The sequence below is a fragment of the Heterocephalus glaber genome, unplaced genomic scaffold (assembly GCF_053883595.1).
Source record: "Heterocephalus glaber isolate CG9 unplaced genomic scaffold, H.glaber_assembly_v1.0 deba00001504, whole genome shotgun sequence".
NCBI lineage: Eukaryota > Metazoa > Chordata > Mammalia > Rodentia > Bathyergidae > Heterocephalus > Heterocephalus glaber.
In genome coordinates this window covers 18,418,717-18,439,074 of record NW_028258324.1, presented here as the reverse complement: position 1 = coordinate 18,439,074, position 20,358 = coordinate 18,418,717, and the positions used below count along the sequence as shown (strand labels likewise).

At 36.8% G+C, this 20,358-nt stretch overlaps 1 protein-coding gene across 13 annotated transcripts in view; it reads left to right on the top strand.

The window, feature by feature from the left end:
• Nucleotides 1–20,358, top strand: part of Tfdp2 (transcription factor Dp-2) — a 191,532-nt gene that overhangs the window by 12,188 nt on the left and 158,986 nt on the right. The gene's annotated exons all lie outside the window — the stretch shown is intronic.

Below are 20,358 nucleotides of genomic sequence, written 5' to 3'. Positions count from 1 at the left end.
AAAAAAATTCTATTACCTAGTGATGTGTTAGTGGTTGTAAAACCATAGTGCTACACATTACTCGTTTGTGTTGATGCTGGTATAAACAAACCTACAGGGCTACCAGTCATGTAATAGTTTAGCACATGCAATTATGTGCAGTATATAATGCTTCATAATAACCATGTTACTGGTTTATGCATTTATTGTACTATTTGTTATCTTAGAATGTATTCCTTTCCTTATGAAAAAAGTTTACTGTAAAACAGTATTCCAGTTATGCTGGCAGCAGCCTTGTACATTTCATGTTTATTCAGTCTCTTAATTGCATTATTTTCTTTTTTTATTTTCATTTTTTGTGCAGTCCTAGTGATTGAACCCAAGGGCCTTCACACTGAGTTCCTCCCCAGCCCTTTTGTATTTTTATTTTGTGAGTTTGTTTGGAGGGTCTAGTAAGGGAGTGCAGCTCCTTGGATACCCTTGAGTGAGGAAATGGTCCTCCTCAATTGGGGGTGGTTGTCTTCTTCAACCGAGCACGAAGCTTCGGGAGGCGTGCACATGGAGCGGTGAGGGAGGAAGGGGACCCCTGCCTAACCAGTCAGATCAGCAGAATCAACCCTGGCATCAAGGGGGTGACAGATTCGCAGCCAGATCGCTTCACATCCCATACTTTTATTTTGAGACAGTCTCACTAAGTTGCCCAGATTGAGTTTGAATTTATAATCCTCCTACCTCAGCTTCCCAGAGTACTGGGTTTACATGTGTGTCCCATCATGCCACCACTATTTTTTTCTCTTATGCTTTTTGTTATGGTTGTAGTTTGTTTGTTTTGCTTTTTTGTGGTTTTTTTGAGGGGGTTTTTTAGACAGGGTTTTACTATATAGTCCAAGCTGGCCTTGAACTCACTATGTAGCCCAGGTTGGCCTTGAACTCTCAGTGATCTTCCTGCCTCAGCCTCCCTAGTGGTGAGATTACAGGTATCCACCACCATGCCTAGCTCCGATGCCCAGCTTTTATACTTGTTTTAATCTCATATTTTATTCATTGTGGCCCTACAGCAATAGCTATATATTTTTCTCTTCTTTAGAAAGACATGATCAAAAATATGATGAATGTTTAAATTTTAAAACATTACTGTAAAAAGACACACTCCCATTAATCCCCCTCAAAATACTACTCTCTGCTTCAGATGGACTTATCTCATCATCCTTGCCACTTTCTGAAGCATTTTTTGTTTTGTTTTTTTGGTACCTGAGATCGAACTCAGAACCTTGCGCTTGTGAGGCAGGCGCCAGAAACACTGAGCTAAATCCCCGGCCCTTGTTTTGGATTTTGAGATTGGGTCCCACTGTGTAGTCCGGGCTGGCCTCAAACTCAGGGTGATCCTCCTGCCTCTGTCCTGAGTGCTGGGATCACAGCGGTGCACCACCACACCCTGCAATTTCTTTTTTTTTCTTTAATTCTTTTATTGGTACATTTTAGGTATACAATACATTTACATTTATCATTGGGTATTTGTACCTGTACATGATGTATCTTGGTTCTTATTTTTTTCCCCATTACCTGTGTGCCCTTCACCTCCTCCACCCTTCCCTATTTACATAAATTTCGTTTCCATTTTTTTTCCTTTCTCATAATTTTTCCTTTCCCTTATTTCCTTTCCCTTTCCCCTCCCACCACCCCTATACCTTTGGACCTTTTAATATTTCAAATTATCAATTATTCATTTTAATCATTTTAATCCTTATTTATACTTTCAGTTTCTCACACTAGAGAAACTATTCAGTATTTACTGAATAGCGTGTCCTATTTATTTCACTTAAGAGTATGGCCTCAATCTGCATCCATTTAGCTATGAATGTCTCTAGTTTCTCATTCTTTATGGCTGAGTAGTACTCTATTTTATAAAAAACCAGATCTTCTTTATCCAGTTTCCAGTTGATGGGCACTTGGGCTGTTTCCAAGCTTGAGCTATTACAGACTGTGCCACTGTAATAAACATGGGTGCACATATATCACTGTGGTATGATTCTTTTAATTCTTTGGGGAAGATAACCAGCAGGGTATAGCTGGGTCAAATGGGACCTTTAGTCCTAGTTCTTTGAGGTATCTCCATACTGATTTCCACAGTGGTTGCCCCAGTCTGCACTCCCACCAACAATGGAGAAGGGTTCCTTTTTCCCCACACCCCCACCAGCATTTGTTATTGGTTGATTTCTTGATAGCAGCCATTCTTTGTGGGGTGAGGTGGAATCTCAGTGTTGTTTTCATCTGCATCTCTTGAATGACCAGTGATGTTGAACATTTTTTCATGTATTTATTTTGCTGCTTTTACTTCTTTGTCTGAGAAATGTCTGTTCATTTCAGATGCCCATTTTTGAATTGGGTCTTTGAATTGGGGGGGGTCTCATTTTTTTCAGTTCTTTATATATTCTAGATATAGACCTTTGTCCGAGGTACAGCTGCTAAAAAATTTTTCCCACGTTGTAGCTTGTCTCTTAGCTCTGTTGGTAGTTTCTCTTGCAGTGCAGAAGCTTTTTAATAAGATGAGATCCCATGGGGCTGGGGATTTAGCTCAGTGGTTTCGCCCCCTGCTGCCTAAGCGCAAGGACCCGAGTTTGATCCCTGGTACCAAAAAAAAAACAACAAAACAAAATAAGATGAGATCCCAGTTGTTGATTCCTTGTGCTAGTTCCTGTGCTACTGAGGTTTTGTTCATAAAGTTTTTTCCTATGCCAATGTCTTCAAGAGTTCTACCTAACTTAACTAACTTAACTCCAGCAAGTTTAGTGTTTCTGTCTTAGTAAGATCTTTAATCCACTTCAATCTTAGTTTAGTGCATGGTGATAGGTATGGATCTAGTTTTAATCTTTGGCAGGTTGAAATCCAGTTTTTCCAACACCATTTATTAAATAGGCTATCTTTCTTCCAATGAGAGTGTTTGGCTCCTTTGTCAAAGATGAGGTGGCTGAGTATGTCTGAAGTTGTTTCTGGATCTTCTAATCTATTCCACTGATCCTCGGGTCTGTTTCTTTGCCAGTACCATGCTGTTTTTATCACAGTAGCTTTGTAGTATAGCTTCAAGTTGGGTATTGTGATACCCCCAGCCATGTCTCTGTTGCCTAGAATTGCTTTTGCTATTCTAGGTCTCTTCTGGTTCCAAATGAATTTTTGGATTATTTTCTCTAGTTCTGTGAAATATATTGTTGGAATTTCAATCGGTATTGCATTAAATCTATATAGCAGTTCAATCCCTGGTACCAAAAAAAAAAAAAAATCTATATAGCAGTTTTGGAAGTATGGCCATTTTCAGTACATTGGTTCTTCCTACCCAGAAACAAGGGATGTCTTTCCATTTTCTTATGTCCTCCTCGATATCCTTTTTCAGAGTGCTGTAGTTTTCAGTATAGAGGTCTTTTGCTTCCTTTGTGAGATTGATTCCTAGATAAAATTTCATTTTTTTGGATGCTATTGTAAAAGGAATTGTTTCCTGAATTTCTCTCTCAGTGAGTCTGCTATTTGTGTATAAGAATGCTATTGTTTTTTGAGTGTTGACCTTGTATCCAGCTACTCTACTGAATCTGGCAATTGGGTCTAGAAGTCTTTTGGTGGAGTTTTTTGGGTCTTCTATGTAAAGTATCATATGATCAGCAAATAATGACAGTTTAACTTCTTCCTTTCCTGTCTTTAGTCCTTTTATTTCTTTCTCTTTTCTAATTGCTGTGGCTAATGTTTCCAGAACAATATTGAACAGGAGTGGTGATAGTGGGCATCCTTGTCTTGTTCCTGATTGTAGCGTGAAAGTTTTCAGTTTTTGACGATTTAGTATGATGTTGGCTGTTGGTTTTTCATAGATAGCCTTAATCAGGTTGAGATAAAGACCTTCTATTCCAATTTTTCTGTAGCGTTTTTATCATGAATGGGTGTTGGATTTTTGTCAAATGCCTTTTCTGCATCTATTGAGATGATCATATGGTTTTGTCCTTGACTCTGTTAATATAGTGTATTACATTTATTGATTTACGAATGTTGAACCATCCTTGCATCCCTGGGATAAATCTGACTTGGTCAGGGTGTATGATCTTCTTGATGATCCTCTGTATTCTGTTTGCTAGTATCTTGTTGAGGATTTTTGCATCTATGTTCATTAGGGAGATTGGCCTGTAGTTCTCTTTTTGGGTTGGGTCTTTCCCTGGTTTTGGAATCAAAGTAACACTTGCTTCCCTTTCAGTTTCCTTGCTGAGTTTAAAGAGTAATGATGATAATTCTTCTTTAAATGTCTTGTAGAATTCAGCAGTGAAGCCATCAGGACCTGGGCTTTTCTTTGTTGGTAAATTTTTTATTATGTTTTCAATTTCACTCATTGTGATTGGGGTCTTTAGAATTTCTATATCTTCTTCATTTAACTTTGGCAATTCATATATATCTAGGAATCTGTCCATTTCTTCTGTGTTTTCCGTTTTATTAGAGTACAGGTTCTCGAAGTAGATATTGATGATCCTCTGGATTTCTGCTGGCTCTGTTGTGACTTCACCTTTTTTGTTCTCAATTGCATGGATTTGAGCCTTTTCTTTTCTTCTTTTGATAAGGTTGGCTAAAGGTTTATCAATTTTATTTATTCTTTCAAAAAATCAACTCTTTTTTTTTTTTTTTTTTGGTACTGTGGATCGAACTCAGGTCCTTGCGCTTGCGCAGCAGGCAGTGAAACCACTGAGCTCAATCCCCGGCCCAAAAAACCAACTCTTTGATTCATTGATTTTTTTGTATTGTTCTCTTAGTCTCCAGTGCATTGATTTCTGCTCTGATCTTTATAATTTCCTCTCTTGTATGAGCTTTGGTTTTGTTGTGCTCTTCTTTTTCTAAGAGCTTGAGGTTCTGCATTAGGTTATTTATCTGAGTTCTCTCTTCCTAATATTGGCATTCACTGCTATGCATGTCCTGCATAGAACTGCTTTCATTGTGTCCCATAAATTCCTGTACGTTGTACTGGCATACACCCTGCAATTTCTGAAGCAATTTTTTAAGTCCTCCTCTGTGAGTGTCTTTAGTTGTGGTGTTGTGGCTGCCCCAATGTCCTGAATCATTTCAAAATGTTTAGCTTTTATGATTATTTTCCTTTGGGAAAGAGCCAGAATTTTCAAGGTGCCAGATCTGGTGACTAAGGTGGATGAAAATACCCTATAATGTTTTTATGCCTTGCCTTTTCATTGCATGGCACTTGACAGCTGCATTCAGCATTTTTTTTTTGTATCGGGGATCGAACTCGGGTCCTTGTGCTTGCGCAGTAGGTGGCGAAACCACTGAGCTAAATCCCTGGCTTTCCACCATATTTTTCATCACACCTTATAAAGACATGACGGAGGACTTCCAGAACTGCTCCAGAGAGTGACAAGAATAATAAGTGTATTGGAAGGAAAGGTAGTATTTTAAAGGGGATTAATGGCAATGTGTCTTTTACTGTCATAAAATACTTTAAACATTCACCATGTATTTTGATCACAACACATACATCATATAGCCTTGATGTGTAGTGTATGTCATTTATTTTGCAAAATTATACTGTATGATATTTGCATGACAGTAGAATCACTTAACACATTTCTCATAATTATTGCTGTTGTTAATGTTAACATCAGTGCAATATGATTAACTAAAGTAATAGACATTATTTGAATTTTACCAATTATCCCACTGATAACATTTTTCTGTTCCAAAATTCTATCCAAGGTCCACATTGTTATTTCTCTTTAATCTTTTCTTTTGTCTGTCTTTGGTTTTTGTCTGTCATGACATTGACACTTTTGAAGAGTATAGATCAGTTACTTTTTAGAATGTCCTTTGATTTGGATTTGTCCAATATTTTCTCATGATTGGGGTAAAAGTATACTTTTTTTTTTTTTTGTGGTACTGAGAATCAAACTCAGGGACTTGTGCTTGCCAGGCAGACGGTGCGCTGCTGAGCTACATTCCCGGCTCTATGAAGTTACACATTTTTGATAAAAATACCATACCATAAAATGATTCTGTCTATTTTTCTTTCACAAGACATTATATGTATTGAAGACTTCATCATGTCAATACTTTTTTTGTTCATGATGTTTATCTTTGTAAAGTTGATGTCTGCCTGCTTTTATTTTTTTAAATATGTATACTCAGATCCTTACCTTTTCTGAATTTATTCTTTTTTTTTTTTTGGTACCGGGGATTGAACTCGGGTCCTCATGCTTGCGGGGCAGGTGGCGGAACCACTGAGCTAAATCCCCGGCCCCTGAATTTATTCTTTTATTTTTTTAAGACAAACTATGTAGCCCAGGCTAGCCTCCAACTCTCAATCCTTCTGCCTCAGCCTTCTGAGTACTGGAATTACAGGTATGCACCACCATACCCAGCTTGGAGTTTATTCTTATATGTGATATGAGATGTGGATCTAACTTTTGTCATTTTCCAAATAACTATTCTGCATCATTAATTTATTGAAAAGCCTAGCTGAGGGCCGGAGATTTAGCTCAGTAGTTCAGCCACCTGCCTCATAAGCACAAGGTTCTGAGTTTGTTCCCCGGTACCAAAAAAATAAAAAGCCTAGTTTGAGTGTGGTGGTACGATAATCCTAGCACTCTGGGAGACTCTGGTAGGAGGGTCACAAGTGTGAGCATATTCTGGACAATTTAGTAAGACCCTGTCTCAAATTAAAAAAAAAAACAAAAAACGGGCAGAGCATGGTGGCATATGCCTGTAACCCCAGCACTCGGAAGGCAGAGGCAGGAGGATTGCCATGAGTTTGAGCTACAAAGTGAGTTCAGGGCTACAAAATGAGTTCAGGGGCACCCTAAACTACAAAGTGAGACCATGTCTCAAACAAAACAAAACAAAAATGAGAGATGTAGTTCCCTGTGAAGGCCCTGAGTTCAATCCTTTGTACTCAAAAAAAAAAAAAAAGTCAATTTTTTCCATCGCTATAGAAAAAAGTAAATATTTGACCAAATTCCACACCATTTTATGGTAAAACCTTCAACAGAGTAGTAATAGAAGGAACTGCCTGCACATAAAAGAAGTCATGTATGAAAACCATACAATGACCATCATTCTCAGTGGTGAAAGACTGAAGTTTTTTCCTCTAAAATAAGGAACGGTTGCTTCTTGGCCTTTTGGCTAAGATCAAGTATAAAATCAGGAACAGGACAAGGATGTCCACTTACACCACCTCTGACATAGTGTTTGAATTCTTAGCCACAGCAATTAGGCAAGAAAAAGAAATAAAAAGAACCCAAATTTGAAAAGAGAAGTAAAATTATCACTTTTCACAGATAATATGTTATATAAATTCTACATATGTAGGGTTAGGAATAAAGATAACGATGGGTAAAACACAAAACAAGATGTTAAGAACATTTCAAAGTTACTAAAGCTCCAAAAGCAATTTTAAAATCTATGAAGAGGGCTGGGGATTTAGCTCAGTGGTTCCAGCGCCTGCCTCACAAGCGCAAGGCCCCGAGTTTGATCCCTGGTACCAAACAAAAAAAAAAAAAGAAAGAAAGGAAAGAAAGAATATCCTGTGTCTTGGCCTGAGGACGAAGCTCAGTGGTGCAGTGCTTGGCTAGCAAGCACAAGCCCCTGAGTTCCATTTCTGGTACCTACAAGAAGAAAATATCCTGTGTCTTTTCCATAGTTTGTATTTTCAGGTTGTTTATTTGGTGCTGCCGATTGAATCCAGGGCCTTGTCTCTCACATTCTCTGCTAGTGAAGTACACCACACTGTTTTATAGTTATTTGAAAAGTTCCCTCAGATAGGTTTTTTTTAAAAAAAATCTTTGAATTATAATTCACATATAAAATTCACTTATTAATGTGTAACTAGTGTAACTGGTTTTTTAGTGTATTCACAGGTATATGCAAACATTACTGGTTAATTCTGGAATATTTTCATCACTCTAATACTTTTTTTTAAGTAGCAGAGATCAAACTTGGGACCTTGCACTTTTGAGGCAGGCAGCAGCACCACTAGGCTAAATCCCTGGCCCCTCTAATACTGTTTTTTGAAACAAGTTACTGCTATGTAATTCAGACTGGCCTTGAATTTGTGTGATCATCCTGCCTCAGCCTCCAAGTGTTAGAATTACAGGCATGGGCCAGCATGACCAACTAACCCTCAATTTTGAACGATAGCTTGGAATTCTAGTTTGATATTATTTTCCCTTAGCACCTTGAGGGTATTACATTACTTTTGTTTTCACTGTTGTTGAGAAATCTTGGCAGTCTAATTGTCACTCCTTTTTAGATAATCTGATTTTTCTGCCTCCTTTATTTTTCTAAGGGTTTCTTTTTTCTCTTCCGTTGGTGGGGATTGAACTCAGGACCTTGTGCATGCTAGTCAAACATTCTGCCACTTAGCTAAAAACTCCAGACCTTAAGTTTTTTTTATTGTAGTCTGTTACATAGCATAAAGTTTTACAATCTTAACTATTTTAAGGTTCAGTACACAGTTTAGTGTTATGAAGTACATTCATATTGTTGTGTAACCATCGCCAACATGATCTTGCAAAACTGAAACTGTACCATTTAAACAGTAATTCCCCACTCCTTCTTCCTCCTGACCCCTGGCAAATGCCATTCTACTTTTTTCTCTGAGACTAGACTATTTTAATTTTAATTTTTATTAGTACATGTTTGTAGTAAATAGCGATTACATTCATCATGGGGAGTTGGTACATACACATAGTGTATGTTAATTCTTTTACATTCCCTCCCCCTTCTGTCTCTCCCTGTCCCCACCATTTCTTGATTGGACTACTCTATTACCTCCTATAATTTTTGGGGGGAGGGTACAGTCTCACTATGTAGTTCAGACTGACCTTGAACTCACTGTATATCCCAGGCTGGCCTTGAATTCACAGAGATCCTAGTCTTTTGGCCTCCAGAGTGCTGAGATTACAGGTGTGCACCACCATGCCCATCTACCATTTGAATTATTAAATATTTGTCCTTTTGTGACTTTTTTTCACATAGCATAATTCCATCATGCTTCATGTATGTTGTAGCATAGATGAGAATTTTGTCCCCTTTTAAGATGAAGAATATTCCATTGTATATGTATTCTCTCCTTTGATTATCCTCCATCCCCTTTTCATCTGAATAGTAAAATATTTTAGGGAAGAAGGTGTAAGTAAAGATATATGTGATAGCTATGTGGAGAGCTTCCCAAATATGCTAGGTAGTTATAAGTTTGTAGTCATCTAATTCTGTCCCTTTCACAGTATTTTTCACTGATAAGTTGGCTGGTAAATATCAGGCTTATGTAATTTTTTAGGATCATGCTTATTACTAATGATTGCTTCTTAAATATGCTATGTATCTTTCTTTTTTTGTTGTTCCTTTAGAATGATCACACTTAACTCATAAGAAAACATAACACTGTATCATTAATATTTTCAATGCTGATCAAATGATAATTCTATAAGGTGTGATAGAATAATACAGTGAATATTTAAATTTTTAAACTTATTACAGTAAAAAACACATTGGCATTGCTCTGCCTCAAAATTCTCCCCCTTACTTTGAACACACTTGTCCTATTATTCTTGTTACTTTCTGAAGCAATTCTGAAAGTCCTATTTCCTGTCTTTAGTTGTGCTGTTGTTGCTGAGTTGATGTCCTGATTTGATTCAAAATGTTTACTTTTCATGGTCATTTTGATTTTGGAGAAAACCCAAAATTTGTACAGTGCCAGATCTAGTGAAGGACACACTAATGTTTTCACGAGCTTTCCTTTGCATTGCATGGCACTCGGCAGCAACATTCATCGTATTTTTCAATATACCTTGTAAAGAGGGCTTCCAGAACTGCTTCAGAAAGTGGCAAGAATGATAAGTGTGTTTAAAACAAGGGTGGTATTTAGAGGGGGATTAATGGCAGTGTGTCATTTACTGTAGTAAATTTAAAAAATTTTAGATATTCACCATAAATTTTATCACACCTCACATATTTAATTTTTTGAGTACTTAATATCCTGTTATCCACAGCAGTCAAAAAATATTTTTTTATTAGTACATGTTTGTAATTCATACAGTTTACATTCATCTTGGGGAGTGGTTACATGTACATACCACAGCTTCTGCTTTCCTCTGCCTCCCTCCCTCCTCCTCCCATTCCCTAATCCCATATTTCATTCTTGTTTATATTATTGATCTTAGCTCATATTATGCTATATAATGTTTACATTAATTGAGGTTATTAGAGTCTTGTACATGGCATATCTTTATTCTACTTATTTCTTCTTCCCCTCCTCCTCACTCTTCATGCTTTATCTCTTACATCACTTCCCTTATCACAAGAGATTCATCTCCTAGTCCCTGTCTATCCATTCTTCACATTCTCTTTGTTTGTACCTTGCCTCACTCAAATGACAGATACCCTATGGTGTTTAAGCTTATGTGTCTGGTTTATTTTACTCAAGATTTATATTTTCCAGGTACATCTATTTTTCTAGACATGTCTCAAATCTGTTATTCCATTATATATAGATACCACATTTTCTTTACCCAATCATCTGTTGATGAGTATACAGGCTGTTTCCAGGATTCAGGTATTACAAGTTGTGCTGCTATAAACTTTGGTATGCATGTATTGATGTAGTGTGATATATTAAGCTCTTTGGAGAAAGTACCTAGCAGAGGGATTGCTGGGTCATACGGAATTTCTAATTTCAGTTCTTTGAGAAGTCTTTGTACTGATTTCCCTAATGGTTGTACTAGTTTACATTCCCACCAACAATGAAGGAGGGTTCCTTTTTTACCATAGCCTCACCAGCATTTGTTTTAGTTACTTTTCTTGTTGCTGAGACAAATACCCAACACCCAAAGTTAAAGGAGGAAAGGATTATTGTAGCTCACAGTTTGTAGAGGTTTCAGTTCATAGTGAGCTGGCCCCGAGGCAGGGTGGTATGGCAGAGGGGCATTGCAGAGGAAAATCAGTTTATGGTGAGCAGAAGGAAAGAAAGCAGGCAGCAAAACAGCAAAGTAGCAAGCAATCAGTAAGCAGCATATGACAAGCAGCAACAACAGCAACACTCTTTCTGTCCCTTATATCCTATCCAGGCTACCCACCCTTAGGGTGGGTAGCGCTCACACCCAGGGTGGGGCACCCTTAATCCTAGCATTGCACTGTGAAGCAATCCCAGCATCACATCCTTAATGCTAGCATCACACACTCTAGATCCGACCACCCAAAAAGCAGCACCTATGACTGCATGTTGTTTTGCGGGGACTTCTAGGTACATGTCATAACAGTTATTGTTTGATTTCTTAATGATTGGCATTCTTTCTGGAGTAAGACAGAATTTTAACATTTTAATTTGCATTTCTCTAATGGCTAGAGATATTAGGCATTTTTTCATATATTTGTTGACCATTTGTATTTCTTTATGAAGTGTCTGTTCATTTCTCCTGCCCATTTTATGACTGGGTCTTTAATTTTAGGTGGTTAATTTTTTGAGTTCTTTATATATTCTATGTATTAGTTCTCTAAGGAGTAGCTGGCAAAACTTTTTTCCCACTTGTTGTCTCTTCACTCTACTTAGTGATTCTTTTGTTGTACAAAAGCTTTTTAGTCTGATATAATCCCATTTATTGATTCTTGCTTATATTCCTTGTGCGATTGAGTTTCTGTTTGGAAAATCCTTTCCCGTACCTATGATTTCGAGTATTTTACCTGTTTTATCTTCTAGTAGGTTTAATGTTTCTGTTTTAATGTTTTGATCTTTGATCCATTTTGATGTTAATTTAGTATATGGTGAGAGATCAGAGTCCATTTTCCATCTTCTGCACACAGATAACCAGTTTCCCAGCACCACTTGATGAGTAAGCTGTCTTTCTTCCAACATAGGTTTTTGGTGCCATTGTCAAAGATCAAATAGCTGAGTATGTCAGGGGAAGCTTCTGTATCCTCAGTTCTGTTCCACTGGTCCACTTACCTGGTTTTGTTCCAGTACTGTGCAGCTTTTATCACTATTGCTTTGTAGTATAGCTTGAAGTTAGTTATTGCTATGGCTCTTGCTTTGTTCTTATTGCCCAGAAGTGCTTCTGCTATTCTGGGTCTCTTCTTGTTCCATATGAATTTTAGGATTGTTATTTCAAGATCTGTAAAGTATGCTGTTGGTATTTATATTGGGAGTGCATTGAATCTATATAACAGTTTTGGGAGTATGGCCATTCTGACAATATTTATTCTGCCTATCCAGGAGCAGGGACATCTTTCCATTTTCTGATGTACTCTTCAGTCTCCTTTTTCAGAGTACTATAGTATCTTTGTAGAAGTCTTTCACTTCCTGGTTAATTCCTAGATAATTTCATTTTTAGTGAAGCTACTGTGAATGGTATTATTTTCATAATTTCATTCTCATCCCATTCATTGTTGGTATGCACAAATGCTAATGATCTTTGTGTGTTGATCTTGTATCCTGCTACATTGCTGAAGTTCATTATTTTTTTTTCCCCATTAACTTTATTGGTACATTTTAGGTATAAAATACAGTTACATTCATCATTGGGATCTTGTACCATTACATGAATCTCTTGGTTCTTATTTTATTCCCTTTCCCTTGCCCTCCCTTCACCCCCTCCACCCTTCCCTATTTGCAAAGACCTTGTTTCCATTTTTTTCCTCTTCTCATATTTTTTCCTTTCCCTTTTTTCCCTTCCCCTACCCCTCCCAATTCCCCTGCTCTTTTAGACCTTTCCTTCCTGTTACACAATATCAGTTATACATATTTTAAATTACAATATTAAGATCGAGGAGACATTACCACAGATTTTACAGAATGTAAAAGGATATAGAAAGCATATTACAAAAATCCTTTTTGAAATAAATTTGACAACTTCTAAGAAGTACCTTGGAAGACAAATTAATGAAACTAACTCTGGAGGAAATATAAAATTTGAATAGCACCTATTAAAGAAAGTATATTCCTAGCTAGAAAACCTACCTATATGACAACAGCAGGCTCATAAACATTTTAACTGATAAATTATATCAAACAATTAAAGCAGAAAAAAGAAGGAACACTTCTCCCCTCATTTTAGGAAATCAACATTGTGCTAATCCTAAAACTGGATAAAGATAATAGAAGAAAAAAGTATGAACATAGGTAGAAATTTGTTTAACAAAACAAACTATTGGAAGTCAGATCTGGCAGGATGTAGAAAGTGGTTTTGTTATAGGGATGGCAGTGTTGGTTCAGCATTGGAAGATCCACCCCCAAAAGTCATCATTTAAACAGAGGAAAGGAAAAAGCCATATGATCCTGTCACTAGTTGGAGAAAACGTATTGGACTAAATTCTACAGCTGTTCATGGTAAAAGCTATCAGGAGACTAGACGTAGAACAGAAACTTCTCAACAGATTAAAGACATGTACTCCATACTTCCAGTGAGAACGCCTTATATGAATGGAGAAGACACAATGCTTTCTCCTTCAGGTGGGGAACAAGGACAGATATGCTTACTCTTTATCTGTCCATTAAACTTTGAAACCTAGTCCCCACCAAAATAGTCTGGCAATAAAATGACACAACTAGGATAGGATTGGCACGGCAGAAGCAAAATCTTTGTATGCAAATGAAATGATCATCTACAGAGAAAATAGTAGGAAATCTCTAGGAGCCCCTAGAACTTGTACTTGAATTTAGCAGGATTAGAAAACACAAGGTATATATAAAAATTTAGGCCTGTGTATACTTGCTATAAATGAAGAATTGGATATTGAAATTTAAAAGTTATGTAGGCATACAAAGGACCTAGAAAAGTTAAAAACAAAAACAAAAACAGTGTTGGAAGACGTTTAGTACCTAATTTTATGACTTCTTCTAAAGCTACAATAATCAAGACAGTGTTGGTGTAAGGAAAGACATATAGATCATTGGAATAAAACAGAGAATCTAGAAATAGAAACACACATATATGGTCCACTGAGTTTTGAAGGATTATTTAACATTAGCATTTTATAGAATATAAACTCAATTCAAGAGCCAAGGAAGAGATAAGTGTTTTCAGCAAACGGCACTAGAACACCTGGTATCCGTATATAAAAAATTAACCTCAACCTTTTTTTTCCATACATGAAAATAACTTGAAGGGATCTATGAACCTAAATAAGAAAGCCTAAAAGTATAAAACTTTAAGAAGAAATTATAAGGGAAAATATTTATGAATTCAGGGCAGGCAAGAACTACCTAGGATACAAAAGACATGATGTATAAAAGAAAAAAATTGATAAATCAGAGTCCATCAAGATTTAGAACTTTAAATGACGTCAATGAAAAGTAGTCCTTAAACAGACCATATTTACAATGCATATAACCTATGAGCAGAATATATAAAGAATTCTTAGAGCTCATTAATAGACAACCCAATTAAAATGTGGACATAAGAAGGTGATAAATAGCCAGTATAGCACAAGGTATGGTGTTCAACTCTAGAATCAGAAAAATACTAATCATTACAATAATAAGATTGAATTATACACTCATTAGGGAGATGAAGTTCAAAGTTTTAAAAGCCTTGTCATGACTTTTTCTTTTTGTTGGATTCTCCCCCTTTGCATTTAATTTGTCACACCCAATGGATTCATTCTGCTGGGTTTCCTGGGGTTGTGATCCTCATTGTCTTTTCCTAGGGTATTGTCTAAAATTTTTTGGAGTGCCGGTTTGGTATTCATGAAGTTCCTGAGGTGCTCTTTATCATGAAAGTATCTTATTTCTCCATCAGTTTTGAAAGATAGTTTTGCAGGGTCCATCAATCTGGGTTGGAGGCTGTTTTCCTTTAGGGATTGGAATACATCACTCCAATCTCTTCTTGCCTGGAGGGTTTGCATGGAGAAGTCTGCTGTGATTCTGATGGGCTTTCCTATGTATGTGATTTGTTTCTTTTCTCTCACTGCTTGTAGAATTTTGTTCTTCTGTTGGATTTCTGGAATCCTAACTATTATATGCCTATGTGTAGATATTTTTTGATCAAGGCTAGCTGGAGTCCTATATGCCTCACTTATCTGTATGTCATGTTCTTTTCCCCTCCTTGGGAAGTTTTCTGCCATCACTTCTGTACAGTTTTTTTATGTCACCTGCACTCTCTCCTGTTTCTTCATTGACTCCAATCAGTCTTATGTTATTCTTCTTTGCATCGTCTAGCAGCTGCTGGGTTGATTTCTCATGTTCCCTTACAATTTTAAAGCAATTTTTCTTTTCCTCCTCACTAATTGCAATCTTATCTTCTATATGTGAAATTCTATCCTCACATTGGTTCATTCTGCTGCGCAGACTTTCCATGGAGTTTTTAATCTCTTGGAAATCTGTTTCTATCTGTTTTATGGATTCCATTTGTTTCTTATGTTGGGATTCCATCATGTTCCTCAGATCCTCTGTTTTTTTATCTGTGTCTTCTCTAGATTTATTAATCATGTCTTGCACCATGAGCAAAATCTTTTCTGTTATCTGAGTAATTATTTCTGATTTCCTTTTTCCCAGATTCTCTTTTGTTGCCAGTTCAGAGAGTCCAGGTGGTTGAGTATCAGAGTGTTCCATCTCGTTTCCCTTTGGGGTTGCTGTAGGTGATCTGGAAGTCTGTTTTTGAGGCTAGTTCATGTGTCTTCTCATTTCCACGGGGTGGCGGGTGCTTCTGGTGCCCGTGTGGCTCACCTTCTCTGCCCTAGGAGCTTGGGATGGCAGTGGCGGAGCTTCCTTCCGGGTGCTGGGACCGGCTCAGCTTCTCTGCCCTAGGAGCCTGGAATGGAGGCGGGGAGCTTCCTTCCGGGTGCTGGGACCAGCTGAGCTTCTCTGCCCTAGGAGCCTGGGATGGAGGTGGGGAGCTTCCTTCCAGGTGCTGGGACCGGCTGAGCTTCTCTGCCCTAGGAGCCTGGGATGGAGGTGGGGACTGAAGTTCATTATTAATTCTAAAAGTTTTTGATGAAGTTCTTTGGGTGTTCTGTGTAGAGTATCATGTATCAGCAAATAATGAAAATTTGAATTTTTATTTTCCTATATGTGTCCATTTATTTCTTTCTCTTGCTTAATTGCTCTGGCTAATGTTTCAAATACTATGTTGAATGGAATAGAATAGTGGACATTCTTGTCTTGTTCCTCATTTTAGGAGGAATGCTTTTACTTTTCCTCCATTGAGTATGATGCTGGCTATTGGTTTGTCATATGTAGCTTTTATCATATTCAAGCACACTTTTTCTATACCTGTTTTCTTAAGGGTTTTTATCATGAAGGAGTGTTGGATTTTATTGAACACCTTTTTTGCATCTGTTTTTTTTTTTTTTTGGTACTGGGGATCGAACTTGGGACCTTGTGCTTGCAAAGCAGGTGGCGGAACCACTGAGCTAGATCCCCGGCTCACATCTGTTGATATGATCGTATGGTTTTTGATCTTGCTTCTGTTATGTGATATATTACATTTATTGACTTACATATGTTGGACCATCCTTGCATTTCTACTTGATCATGATGCATGTTTTTTGATAATGTACTGCAATTTACTTGCCAATATCTTGTTGAAGATTTTTGCATCTATGTTCATTAAGGAGATTGGCTTATTTATAGTTTATTTTTAGTTGGGTCTTTATCCAGTTTGGGAATCAGGGTGATACTGACTTCTATTAATGAGTTTGGGAGCACTGCATCCCTTTCAGTTTCTTTGAAGAGCTTGAGTAGTACTGGTGATACAACGGCCTGAAAAGTTTTCAGCAGTGGATCCATCAGGCCCTGGGCTTTTTTCATTTGGTGGATTCTTTATTACTGTGACAATTTCATTGCTTGTTAATTGGGTTGTTAGGCATATTTATATCTTCTTGGGTTTTGGTAGTTTTTATGTGTCTAAGAATCTGTCCATCTCTTCAAAATTTGCTAATTTGTTGGAATATAATTTTTTGAAATAGTTACTAACTACTAATCTGGATTTTTTTTTTTTTTTTTTTGGTACTGGGGATCGAACTTGGCACTTTGAGCTTGCAAGGCAGGCAGCAGAACCACTGAGCTAAATCCTGGCCCTAATTTGGATTTTTAAAAGTGTCTTCTTTCATCTTTTTCATTTCTAAATGCATCAATGTGAGTCTTTTCTTACTTCCTTTGGTAAGTCTGGCTAGGGGCTTATCTATTTTTTTCTTTCAAAGAATTGGCTCTTTGATTCATTGAATTTTTAAAAATTTTTTTTGCTCTCAGTTTCATTGATTTCTGCTCTCATCTCTGTAGTTTCTTTCCTTAATTTCAGTTTGGGCTGGTTTGTTGTTGTTTCTCAAGTATTTTAAGATTTCTCATAAGGTTATTTATTTGCGCTTGTTCTGTTTTCCTAATGTGAGCACTGATTGCAATGAATTTTCTTCTTAGGGCTATTTTTATAGTGTCCCAGATGTTTGTTGAGTTGAACAGTCATTGTCATTAATTTCCAGAAATTTTAAAATTTCTTCCTTGATTTCTATTTTTTTTTTTTTTTTTTGGTACTGGGGATCAAACTCAGGATCTTGCACTTGTGAGGCAGGTGGTAGAACCACGGAGGTAAATCCCTGGCCCTGCTTGATTTCTTTTGTGACCCATTTGGTTGTTTAGGAATATATTGTTAATTTTCCAGTATTTTTTGCCTTTTCCAAAATTTCTTCAGTTGTTGGTTTCTGTTTTATTGCGTAGTGGTCTGATAGTATTTCAGTTCTTTTATATTTACTTAAGCAGGCTTTCTGAACTAGTATGTGATCTTTTTCAGAAAAAGTACCATGTGCTCCTGAAAAGAATGTATACTCTGTTGTAGAGGGGTGGAATACTCTGTATATGTCCACTACGTCCATATGTTTAAGGGTAGGGTTTAGCTCTGAGATTTCTTTATTGATTTTTTGTTTAGTTGATCTTTTTGCAAAAGTGGGGTATTAAGTTCCGTGCTCTTACTGTGTTAATATATAATTGATCTTTTAATTTTAGCAGTTTTTGTTTTATGAAGATAGGTGCTCCAGTATTGGGTGCATATATGTTTATCAGTGTTATCTCTTCTTTTTGGATTGTTCCCTTAATTAGTATGCTGGGGCCTTCTTTGTCTCTTTTAATCAGTTTTAACTTGAAATTTACCATGTCTGATATTATTTAGACTTGCTACCCCTGCTTGTTTTCAGGATTCTGGTGCATGAAATGTTTTCTATCCTTTAATTTTTAGTCCATGAATATCTTTTTGTATTGGATGAGTTTCTTGAATACAGCAGATTGTTGGATTCTGTTTTTTTTTTTTTTTTAATCCAGTCTGTCAGTTTGTGTCTTTTTTGTTTTTGTTTGTTTTTTTGTTTTTTGTACCTGGGATTGAACTTGGGACCTTGCACTTCCGTGGCAAGTAGTGGAACCACTGAGCTAAATCCTCACCCCAGTCTGTATCTTTTAATTGGAGAGTTGAGGCCATTAACATTGAGAGATAATACTGAGATATGTTGGTTATTTACTGTCACTGCTTTCTTTTTTTTTTTTTTTTTTTTGGTACTGGGATCGAACTTGGGTCCTTGCGCTTTCGCAGCAGGTGGCAAAACCACTGAGCTAAATCCCCAGCCCATCATTGCTTTCTTTTTTTGGTTGGTGTATCCTTTTTCTTTTCCTGGTTTTTTTGTTGCTCTTTATCCATTGACCTCATACTTTCCTCTGTGTTTTTAGCTGTGTCTGGTTTGTTGTTTCTGTTGAGAATATTGAGTATTTTCTCTAGAGTTGGTTTAGCATTCATATATCTTCTGAGCTTGTCTTTTTCATGAAAATACCTTATTTCTCCATCTATTTTGAAGGATAGCTTTGCTAGTTAATCTGGGTTGGAAGCTATTCAGTCTTAGGGCTTAATATACTTCACTCCAAACTGTTTTGGCCTTCAGGGTTTGTGCTGAGAAGTCTGCTGTGATTCTAACTGGTTTGCTTTTGTATGTGATTTTTTGTTTTTCTCTGGCTGCCCTTAAAATTCTGGGTTTTTTTTTTTTTGCTGGATATCTAGGAATTTAATAAGGATATTCCTTAATGAACATCTCCTTTTATCATAATTATTTGGAGTTCTATAAGTGTCACTTAGTTGTATGTTAAAGTCTTCTCTTACATTTGGGAAATTTTCTTCCATAATTTCTGTAAGCATGTTAGTGAATCCATCTGTACTAACTTCTAGTTTTCTCTAACTCCAGTTAGTCTTAGATTTGTCTTCTTGTTGTCATCTAGTAGCTGCTGGATAATCTCATGTTCTCTTATTTTCTTTTTGGCTTCTTTGTTCTCTTTATTGTAATTCACTATTTTGTCCTCAATGTCAGACACCCTGTCTTCACATTGGTCATTTCTGAAATGTATGAATTCTATACAGTTTTTTATTTCAGATATTTCTGTCTGGCATCTTTTCAAGGATTCCATATCCTTGTTGAATCTTTCAGTCAAATTTTGAACTGTTTTGGTTAGTTTATGTAGTTTTTTACCTATTTCCCTCAAATTTATCATGGGCCTATTGAGTAAAATTGCTGTAAACTTTTGGTTCATTTACTCTTTGTACTCATCTATTTTCTTCATCCCTTCTGAGAGCTTTTTATAGATTTCTGCTACCTGGTATTTATTTTCTTCTTCCTTTATGACCCCTTGCTCTGCCTTGGGAGAGTTGGGGGGTTCACAGAGCTTCTATTGCCTCACTTCCCCATTTCCTACATTTATCTGTATTTGTTTGTTTACATATATATCTTTTAAAAAGTTATATATGGCTCCTTCTTTTTTCCACTCCTTTTTTTTGAAGTGTTACTGCAGGGTGGGAACTAGGTAAGTGAGGAGAGTTTGTGGCTTCTTCTGTTACTTACTTTTAAATGATTTCAACTGTCCCTATGTTTTGCCAAATTATTTCTGTTTATAACAGCACCCACAGATTCAATCTTACAACACTTCTATATAATAGTCCTTATGCATGCTATGACAGTTAATTATTTTTGGTTGATCCGCTGTGAGATAGGTGAGGTGGTGTGGGGAGAATGGGAGGTGGTTGGATAATTAGTGTGAAACACTCAGGTGGAGGTTTGAAGGTAGTTGAGAAGAAAAAGTTGACATGGTGTTTGATTTTATTGGAGTACTTTTAGTTGAGTTGAAGAGTTAATATTGAGAATTTTCAGAGGATATTTTAGGGGAGAGGCAAGATATGGGAGAAAGGGGATGTACTTTGTGGTTGTCAGAACTTGCTGATAGGGAAGACAAGCTGCTAAGAAGGATATGGAAGAGCCAAAGTCTTAGGATGGGGAGGATCTAGGAATAATACTAGTGAAGATAGGAGTGACTCTGAGGGAGCTAAGTATGGGGAATTTTAAAACTTGGGAGAAGTTTACATATTTGGAAAAAGAATAAAGAAATAAGTTAAAATATTGTTT